We start from the raw sequence: 10,032 nt of genomic DNA, 5'->3' as shown, positions 1-10,032 counted from the left end.
TACTGCAATGGCCGGCTAATAAATATCACCTGTCATTGTTATTCTTAATACGATTACTAAATTTAAGAATAATTATTAGTCGAGTGTGCCGTTTGGTCATAAAACTGGGGCAGTCTGTGGAATAGCATAGATTAAGTTTATTCAACTTCATCGCAATGCAGAGACAATCAGATGTGGGCCCTGTAGATGTCTGTACATATGCAGCTAACACACTACATACCATATAGCACATGTGACATACGTGTGCACACACACATATATATATGAAATTATACTTTTTAAAAGTCTCGATAATGGTTACCAAAAGTTTCCAAAGTGCCCAGTATTATGCTTTTCCTTCTTGGAGAGTATCAAATCTCAAAAGGAAGAAAAAATAAATTCATGTACTTCTGGAAATCTATTTCTAAGATTAAAAAGAAGAAAAAAAGAAAAAAGAAATCACTATAGGTGGGTGCTTCAAAGCCCCCCTAAGACTGTCTAATTAGATTGAATGACTTTTCATTTCATTCATTCAGGGCTGAGAGGGGATGAAATCCCAGTTTAATCAACCCTTGTTCCCAGGGCTCCGCAGAGAGAACTTCTTCTTCAAAGCCGTGAACTTCTGCCAAGCGTGTGTTAATTTTACCTTTTGTATTTCCTTCTCTCCTCTGTAATAATAATGAGGTGCGCTGGAATGTTAATGTTATTTGGGACTTTCATTTAAACTATTTCTTAAACTTTTGCCCTAAGTTCTCTTTTTTTAACAGGCAAAGTTACGCTGCACAGAACGGCAGGCAGGGCAGAGAACAGAGAGCAGGAAGAGGAGGAAAGGAGCGGGAATCATCGGTGCTGAAACATCCACTTCATTTAGATGAGAGTCCCCTCGAAGGTACGGAAACGGTAGCCTTCGGAATATTCTACTGAATAAACGGGTCTCTGGTCCTTTTAATAAAAATTAAAATTATACGTAAGAAAATTAAGCAATAATAATAGCTGGTGTTTGTTGAGCACTTACTAAGAGCCCGACCCCGCTGTGAGCCCTACTGTGCTTTAACTCAGATGTTCAACTCAACAATTGCAACATCTCGTCACCCAAGGTGTCAGAGACCCCCACAGGATACACAGGGATCTTAGATAGCTTAAAAATTTCGAGGAAGGCACGGTAAGACTGTTACCCTGGTGATTCTATTTTCCATGTCTTGCCAACCTTACCAATTCCATCAAGGAAAATAATTCTGTTTGGTGCTGGTGTATCTTTAATTTCTCCCTGACATTGCTAATGTCCCACTTTTAACGGAGACACAGCAGGACACAGTATCTATGGAGAAAAGAGTCCTCTCGTTCGTTTTTGTTGTGTTCAATTTTTAACTTCTGTTGTTCATAAATAAGTCTGGTTTCCCACTTACATTAGCAATACAAAAGGTTACTATAAAATATTTTTATTATTGAAAAAGTATCTCATTAACAAAGAGAACATTAAGCCAATAACAGCACTGTTGCTTCCAGATACGGCAAAAAGAAAGAAAAAAAAGTAAAACACGAATGATGTAACTTTGAAAATCTTTGGAAAGGTTCATGAATGTAGTATATCATTAATAACTAAATAGCACTGCCTTTATGGGGCTGTTTAACTCCAACAGTATTTTTTCAATGTTTGCCTGCAGAACTCATTTTTTGAAGGGGAATCTCCAAAGGCTGGTCTCTAATCCAGCCTTATTTTTTTCAGAATAAGAAAAAACATAAATACTTTTTCAATCAAGAAAGAATATGACCAAATAATAGATTTTAGAATGTTAAGAAAGTCTCTATTGAAAATATTAAATTCTGTACTTTATTTTTTCAATACACCACTGGGTCTTTCTATTTCTGGGCCTTGTCCTTGGCCTTGGCTTCTGGCAGTGCCTCGGAATTTTTGACTGAATGCCAGACAATGCAAACAAAAAATTGTAAAGACTCTGGATCATGTCAGCTCACCCCAGCATGGACTTATTGTGCTTCAAGCAGCAATTAAAGCAAGAAGAGATGATCTTAACACAGCCTATGCTCGAACAATTTCCAAGCTGATTTTGAGTTTTTGTGAGGATTACCCTATTTCTGTCTCACTCTTATTCCTAAATTCCCGCCCTTTGGGAATCCGAGAAAAAGCCTGGATGTGTGTGGCCCGTCCTCCTTGGCAGGGCCTGAAGTTTACTTTTGTCTCCTGAATACCTTTGAGTTCTTGTTTACCTTCTCAGTCCCTTCACCGACAATTCCTGTGCAATTCCTCAGCCTTTCAACTATGAATTGGGAAATACTTGCAAGAGAAACAGGGATGCAGGTATTGGGATCACTTCTAGAAGCTTCCACATCCGCCCCAGGTCCTTCCCCTCAGTCCTGGCTGCCCTGGGAACCCTGGACTCCAGGTCTGGGGACGTCCGACAACTCTGATCTGCTCTGCTCCCTCTCAGCCGTGGCTCAAAATCAGCAGATCACCGGGCCAAAAAGTGGTTCCAAGTACCAGGAACGCTCTGCGTGTTCATCTCCTGGGGTGGAGCACAGCGCTCTGCACGCCCACTGGCCCTCCTTCGCCTGAGACATGAGGTCTGTGTCCTCCAGTCTGAGCCGGCCTGCGGCTGCCCCGACCCACCCACACAACACGGCTCGCGGGACAGCTGCCAGTCTCCGGCGCAGCCTCGACAGACTGGCAGCTCCCACTTCCTGTCTCCTGGATACTTGCCCTGGGAAAAAGGAGGCGCCACGTGAAACATCTGACTCCCCTAAAAATACCGCACCGTGAAGGAGCCCAAGACAGCCGTGTGGAGAAGCTGCGCCGTGTCGTCCAGCCCAGAAGGCACACGGGAGAAGAGAGGAGCCTTCAGGTGACTCTGGCCATGCCTCCTCCCGCCCACGATAGCAGCAGGGACCCCAAGCAGGAACGACACCACCGAGCTCATGCGCTCCAAGAACCATGAAGGACGGTGGTAAATTATTGCTTTAATACACTAACTCTGGGGTAGACCTTTCTGTATGAAGGATAAACACAACACCCTCTTCCCTCACGTTTTCTATGCTTGCCAGCCTCGTGTGTGTGTGTGCGTGTGTGTGTGTGTGTGTGTGTGTGTGTGATTAAACTTATCCAATATCACCACTTGATCTCAGCAAAAGGTTTGGTCCAATTCAAGGCAGCCCATCGTAGCTGGAAATGGAAGTCACGTCCATCCTAAGCACACAATCGTTACGCCGTTAACAGCAAGCAGCAACTTTTGCTGTGTTCAGAGTAACACCCCAGGCCTGGTCCCCTCACTTCATTCAGTTCTCTGCTCTGGCATTAACTCATCGGAGATCCATGCTGTTACCGTCCTCTGACGGACAGCGTGCTCTGTCATTTCCTGTCCTCTTGCTGCCTTTCGATTTTTTTCATAGAGTGTATCCCAACATGACATCACACGTCTGTGCTTCCCCCTCTACAGAGTAATTTCCATACGGGCTGCGTGACAGTCTCCAGGCTCTTTGCGGCATGTGGTTCTCTCGTTCCTTGGATCCCACACTAGGCTCACACCTCCCTGCCCAGGGAATATTCATGCACGGCCACGTGACTCGCTTTGGCCGAGGAAAAGGGAGTGAAGGTGACTCGTGTCACTTCAGGACTGAATCGATAGAGTCGGGGCACACTCTGCCACCCGTATGTTCTCTCTGCCACATGGCCAGTGAGGTCCCAGGGGATGGGCAGCTGCCTCCATCAGCCTAGGTTCCGAGTGAGAATGGCACCAGCCGAAACCCACAGCTGAAACTCAGTGGATACATGGAGTGAAGAGACACACATCTTTTTTGTTATAAGCACCAGAAATTGAAGGGCTACTCGTTACCTGAGCATATCATAGCCCACCCTGACTGCCTCAGGCAGGACTTTGTGTGCCTATGATCACCACTGTAGAACAATGCCTTGGTGGTACATAGAGTCGACATTCAATAAGGATCTGTCCACAGAGAGCCAATTTAAATGAATTCTCATCCCAATATATTTAAAAAGCAAAAGCAACTATGTCTTAGAGATGACAAATAATTCTTCCCATGATACACTCAAGCCCAAGAGCAGGATTTCATTAAACATCATTTATTCCCATATTTGTTTTAATTTTATTAGATTTTGTTCACAGCTAAATAATCCAAACTTGGTATTTTCTCCAAAGCAAGCCATTCACCTCTCTCACCCAAATTATCATGATTTCTTTTAAATAAGGGAGAATGAATATCATCCTAATAGGGGTGTGCCTGCTCTGAATTAAAAATGTGACATGGAATTTGTGGTTTAGCAATGGCTTCATATAATCTGTCGATCAACCTATTCAATTAACTCGAATAAGTGAGAGTTGACTGCCCTCCAGACTGTGATCACTGCTATTTGTGCCCGTAGGATCTCCCCTCTGAGCTGCGGGTACCTCCTTTGTATCTGACATCTGAAATATTCAAAGATAATTTCCTAATGGTTCCTTTGGAAATTATCACAGCAACCTTGTGAAAAATTTCAGGTGCATATGGTCCCTTAAGAATCTTTCCTGAAATGAAACATGGAGGAAGTGGGACACAGAAGTGACGATTTTTGTTCTTTGATATGTAATGAGAACTGTCTCCCAGCACATAAACACTTCAGCTTCATCCTGAGATAAAAATGTCTTGTTTTGATAAGTTGGCCCTAGCAGTAAGAAGATTCGAAAATCAAAAAAGACTCTTTTCCCAACAGGGAAAAAGTAGAAAAATACATCAGGAAAGTAACATAGTCTACGTGACTCTTAGCAAGGACCGTTCCATACACAGTAGAGATGCAGAACAGTCAGTCGGAAATTAAACATTTTATTTTCAGGAAAATTTGGGTGCTTTGGCTTTTCCATTGAGTTTATCTATTTGATTAGTTCAATTTCTTCTGTTTTATTATTAATGATTTTATATCTATTAATAGACATTAGAATTACATAGTTTTTTTAATTTCAAACTATTAAGGGGTTACAGTGTTTTTGGTTACATGGATCACTTTTGTAATGTTGGAGTGACAGCTATAAATGTGCCTGTCAGGCAAATAGTGTTCATTGTACCTGTTCCATAATTTTCGATCCTCCCCTCATGCCCCACCCCTCTTGATTCCCACTGAGTTTTACTTCCCTCTGTGCACATGTGTGCCCATCAGTTAGTTCCAACTTAATATTAATAGCAAGTACATGTGGTGTTTGTTTTTCTCTTCTTGAGATACTTCACTTTAGGAGAATGGTCTCCAGTTCCATCCAGATTGTTGTAAAAGGTATTAATTCATCTTTTTTTTATGGCTGAGCGGTACTCCATAGTAGACATATACCACATTTTATGAATCCACTCATGTATTGATGGGCACTTGGCTTGATTCCACATCTTTGCAATTGTGAATTGTGCTGCAATAAACATTTGAGTGCAGTCATCTTTTTGAGGAAAAGTCTTCTTTTCTTTTGGGTAGATACTCAGTAGTGGGATTGCTGGATCTAATGATAAGTCTGCTTTCAGTTCTTTTAAAAATTTCCATACTGTTTTCCACAGAGGTTGTGCTAATTTGCAGCCCCACCAACAGTATATAAGCATTCTTTTTTTCCTACATCCACACACACCAGCATCTGTTGTTTTTCAACTTTTTAATAAAAGCCATCCTCCCAGGGGTAAGGTGACATCTCATTGTGGTTTTAATTTGTATTTCCCTGATGATTACTGATGTCAAACATTTTTTCATGTTTATTGGCCATTTGTGGTGATTTTCAGATTCAATGCAATCCCCATCAAAACACCAACACCATGTTTCACCCATCTAGAAAAAATAATTCTACACTTTGACTGGAACCAGAAAAGAACCCAAATAGCCAAAGCAATCCTAAGCAAAAAGAACAAATCTGGAGGAATCACATTACCAGGCTTCAAACTTTACTGCAAGGCCATAGTAACCAAACAGCATGGTATTGGTACAAAAATAGAGACATAGACCAATGGAATAGAACAGAGAGTCCAGATATAAAGGCATCTTCCTGCAGCCAACTGATCTTTTACAAAGCAGACAGTAACGTACATGGGGGGAAAGAAGCCCTATTCAATAACAGGTGCTGGGAAAACTGGATAGCCACATGCAGAGGGATGAAACAGGACCGTCCCTCTCATCACTCACAAAGATTAATTCAAGATGTATAAAAGACTTAAATATAAGGCATGAAACCATAAGGATTCTAAAAGAAAATGTAAGGAAATTTCTCTAGATATCAACCTCTAGATATCAACCTAGGCAAAGAATTTATAAAGAAAATCCCAATGGCAATCGTGGCAACAACAAAAGTCAATAAATGGGATTTGATTAAACTAAAAAGCTTCTGCACAGCTAAGGAAACAATCAACAGAGCAAATAGAGAACATGCAGAATGGGAGAGAATATTCACAAGCTACACATCTGATAAAGGACTAATATCCGGAATCGACAAAGAACTCAAGCAAATCAGCAAGAAAAAAACAAACAACCCTATTAAAAAGTGGGCAAAAGACATGAACAGAAGTTTTTCAAACAAAGATAGACCAATGGCCAATATGAAAAAAATCTTCTGTTTTTTCATATAAATCATGAAGATGAAACATAATTCTGAGGGCCCATTTTACTCATTACTCTCAAAGATTCAGCTGACTCTTTTGAGTGTCTTGAGTTCAAACCAAGGAGGTTTGAGGGTTCCTGCAGCACAGTCCTGAAGTGAGATGTCCCCAGCGATGAGGAGGAGAGTTCTAACAGCATCACCCATCTGCCCTAACTCTCACGCCATCATTCCTGTTAACATCCTCTTGTTGCGGCCAACTTTATTCCCATTCCTGCCTCTCCACTAATTGCAAATTATCATTTTAAGGCTGGTGTATTCATTCACTTGGCAGGCTTGCATATAAACACGGTAATTAAGAGGGAGATGCCTCAGAGAAAAACGTGTTCTGTGCAGTCCTGGACAGGAGTTTATAATGCAACAAATGAGACCCTGAACATCTCTGGTTTTCCAGAGTCAAAGTTCCAGTGGAACTTTTACAAAGGGACCTCTCGCAGCCTCCATGGTGGCTTAGTCATCTTGGATCAATTGTCATGTTCCACACCCAGGTGTATTCCATTTCAGTACTTTCATATATAAATATACAGTTTTAAACATCATTTTTAAGAATATGAACAAGCTTTTCTAAGATATAGAACTAAATATCCCCCCCCCAAAAAAAAAACCACAAGCATAAAACCATACTTCCAATTTTCTAGGGGGAAAAGCAAATCTTTACCTTAGCTTGAATCATCAGTCTAAAACTGGAAACAAATGTTGGGATGCAGTTTGCCTCGACTTTACAAAAAGCCATGTCCTTCCTACGTAATAATAGGATTTGAATCTACTAGAGTTATGTGAACACAGCTACACATGATGAATATATTATATATGCAACATGATTATTAAATTACAACACCATCAACCAAAAAAAAAAAAAAGAAAGAAATATAGCTTTATCACTTACATGACGTGAATGTAGCTGATCGGGAGGCTGGAGACCAAAACAGCAGGGAGGGAGCTGAGTTTTATGAGGTCAACTCCTCGCGCGGCACTGGCGTAGGTATTTCGTATACATTATCGCATTTGAACCTCCCAACAGTGCTATAAATTATGACATTAGTATACCCCATTACGCAGACAAGAAAATCGATCAGTGAATGTTCAGCTTTAACAATTAGTAAATGCCAGGGCCAAAATTCCATCTTGGCACTGTGTGAGCACCTGGACAAACCCATGGGCCTCCCAACACACCACCCCACCCCACACAATCCATCTTGTCAACTAGGTGGGAATATTTGCAAAAGTTCTCACCAGCAAGAGAAAAATGTTCACACCTATATCGCAGTGGCTTCCCATTTGGTAAGAGCCTCTATTGAAATGTGGAGTTCCCATATGTTAGTAGACTCGAAAACTCTGATTCCCAACTTAATATCTGGGGTGTTGGCTATGAGAGCTGCAGAACCGACAGGCCAAGTCTGAAAGCAGTGATGGGTCTCTCTCTCTTTGGCAGAGCTGTGGTCTGGGACGACAGTGGACATGTGATTCAGAGAGACAGGAGGAAGGGGCCAGGTTAATTCTTCCAAGTTCAGGGTGAAGGATGCTCCCCAGTGCCCCTAAGTAATAACCCAACTCTGAACCCTGTAATACAGTTGTCTTTTAAATGGGCCAAGCCTGCCGCCACAGCGGTTGTGAACCAGTCACTTATTTTAAAGCTCACGGGTAAATTAATCATGCAAAGTTGAAACACGTTAAAAGGATATGGTTGGGGTAAAAATGTCAGCCAAAGACGACATCGAGATTCCTGCAAACATGAGGTTCAGACGTCAAGGGGCTCAGGTGGGTGTGAGGGCTTACACCTGTTGCTGTAAACTTGGTTTTGTTTCCGTTTGTTTATTTATAGGGGTCTAGTTGTGCACAGGACATTTTATACCCACGTTCTCTGTAAGAATCAGAATGTTTTCTAAAGTACTTCCCAGAATTGAACAAAGAGCCTGACAGTTCAGAAATTGGTGTCACGCGACCGGGAACTTTCTGCAGACGTGTTTGCGTCTTCACTCCAAGGGACAGGCTGAGGCTCTGTGTTCAGCACAAATGCTCTGAATTGTTACCAGTGATGATTTATTAATGTCGATGCTATGCCTCACACACTGGAGACTTTGCCATGTGAACACATCAAATAAATATCTTTCTTAATTAGATTCTTTTAAAAGATAAAGCTCATTAAAAAGTAGCAACAGCCAGACATTTTTACTGGTTCTAGCAGATTCCACCATGACGAAACCCCAATCTCATAAGCATTTACTGGTGCACGTTTAACTGAGCACTGAAATAAAGGTGAAAATGAGGTCGACATTTACTTCAGAGGGAAGAACATCTCCATATGCATGCAAATATCAGCTCAGTCTGGAAAACAGAGCTTATATTCTGAATGCTTCTGTCCAAATATCCAGCACAGATGTAGACAGGTGGATGTTGCCATCCATAGGGAAAACCGACTTCTAGGAAGTTAATCAAGATCAGATTTGCATATACAGCTAATCCAAGCCCATGAAAAGCTATATTTCCTCTATGCTGAAGAGTTTCTCAATTATTTGGAAATTAGTTGACTTGCTTTTCACATTTAGGATTTTAAAATCTCCTGACTCATTACAGATTCTTTTTTTTTTAACCAGTCAGAACAGATTTTCTTCTCTTGGGCTGCTCTAATAAATATTAAATTGAAAAATTGTTCATTTACCGCAAGTCACCACATTGTTGATTAAATTGTACACACGCCAGCATTAATGCCACTCTCAGTTGGAGATAATTGTAACTTCAGTAACATGCAAAAGGCTGTAGGAAAGTACAAGGATGTTTACTGCAGCGCTATTTGCAATTGTGAAAAATTAGAGACAACTAAAATGTTACCAGCGATAAAATAAATTATAGTACGATAGCACTGTTTTATTTTTTAAATTATGAGTGCATGCGTCCATAGTTCTCACTACAGCTGTGCGGGTGGCGCACTGCACAACTCCAGGGGAGACATTCGTATCCCCAGTCTGTGTCAAGGACCAGCATGCTTTCTGTTGTTGAGGGCCAGAAAGTAAAGATTTGAGGCTTTGAGAGCCACAGGATCTTTGCCACAACTATTCTACTTGGCCACTAGCGTTTGAGCATGGCTGTGTATTAATAAAACTTTGTGCTTGGGCCGGGCGCGGTGGCTCATGCCTGTGATTCCAGCACTCTGGGAGGCTGAGGCGGGCAGATTGTTTAAGCTCAGAAGTTCGAGACCAGCCTGAGCAAGAGCGAGACCTCGTCTCTACTATAAATAGAAAAAAATTAGCCAAACAACTAAAAAGAGAAAAAAAATAGCCGGGCATGGTGGCACGTGCCTGTAGTCCCAGCTACCCGAGAGGCTGAGGCAGGAGGCTATCACTTGAGCCCAGGAGTTTGAGGTTGCTGTGAGCTAGGCTGACGCCACGGCACTCTAGCCAGGGCAACAGAGCCAGACTCTGTCTCAAAAAAA

At 41.7% G+C, this 10,032-nt stretch overlaps 1 protein-coding gene across 1 annotated transcript in view; it reads right to left on the bottom strand.

The window, feature by feature from the left end:
- The window catches only part of LOC105821030 (transmembrane protein 132D-like), a gene marked incomplete at its 3' end in the record, with an annotated part of 262,118 nt that overhangs the window by 188,337 nt on the left and 63,749 nt on the right, over nucleotides 1-10,032 (bottom strand). The gene's annotated exons all lie outside the window — the stretch shown is intronic.

The sequence above is a fragment of the Propithecus coquereli genome, unplaced genomic scaffold, assembly GCF_000956105.1.
Source record: "Propithecus coquereli isolate 6110/MARCELLA unplaced genomic scaffold, Pcoq_1.0 Scaffold556, whole genome shotgun sequence".
In the NCBI taxonomy this organism is placed as follows: Eukaryota; Metazoa; Chordata; class Mammalia; order Primates; family Indriidae; genus Propithecus; species Propithecus coquereli.
The sequence above is the reverse complement of the archived record's forward strand: the minus strand, read 5'-3'. Positions and strand labels throughout refer to the sequence as shown.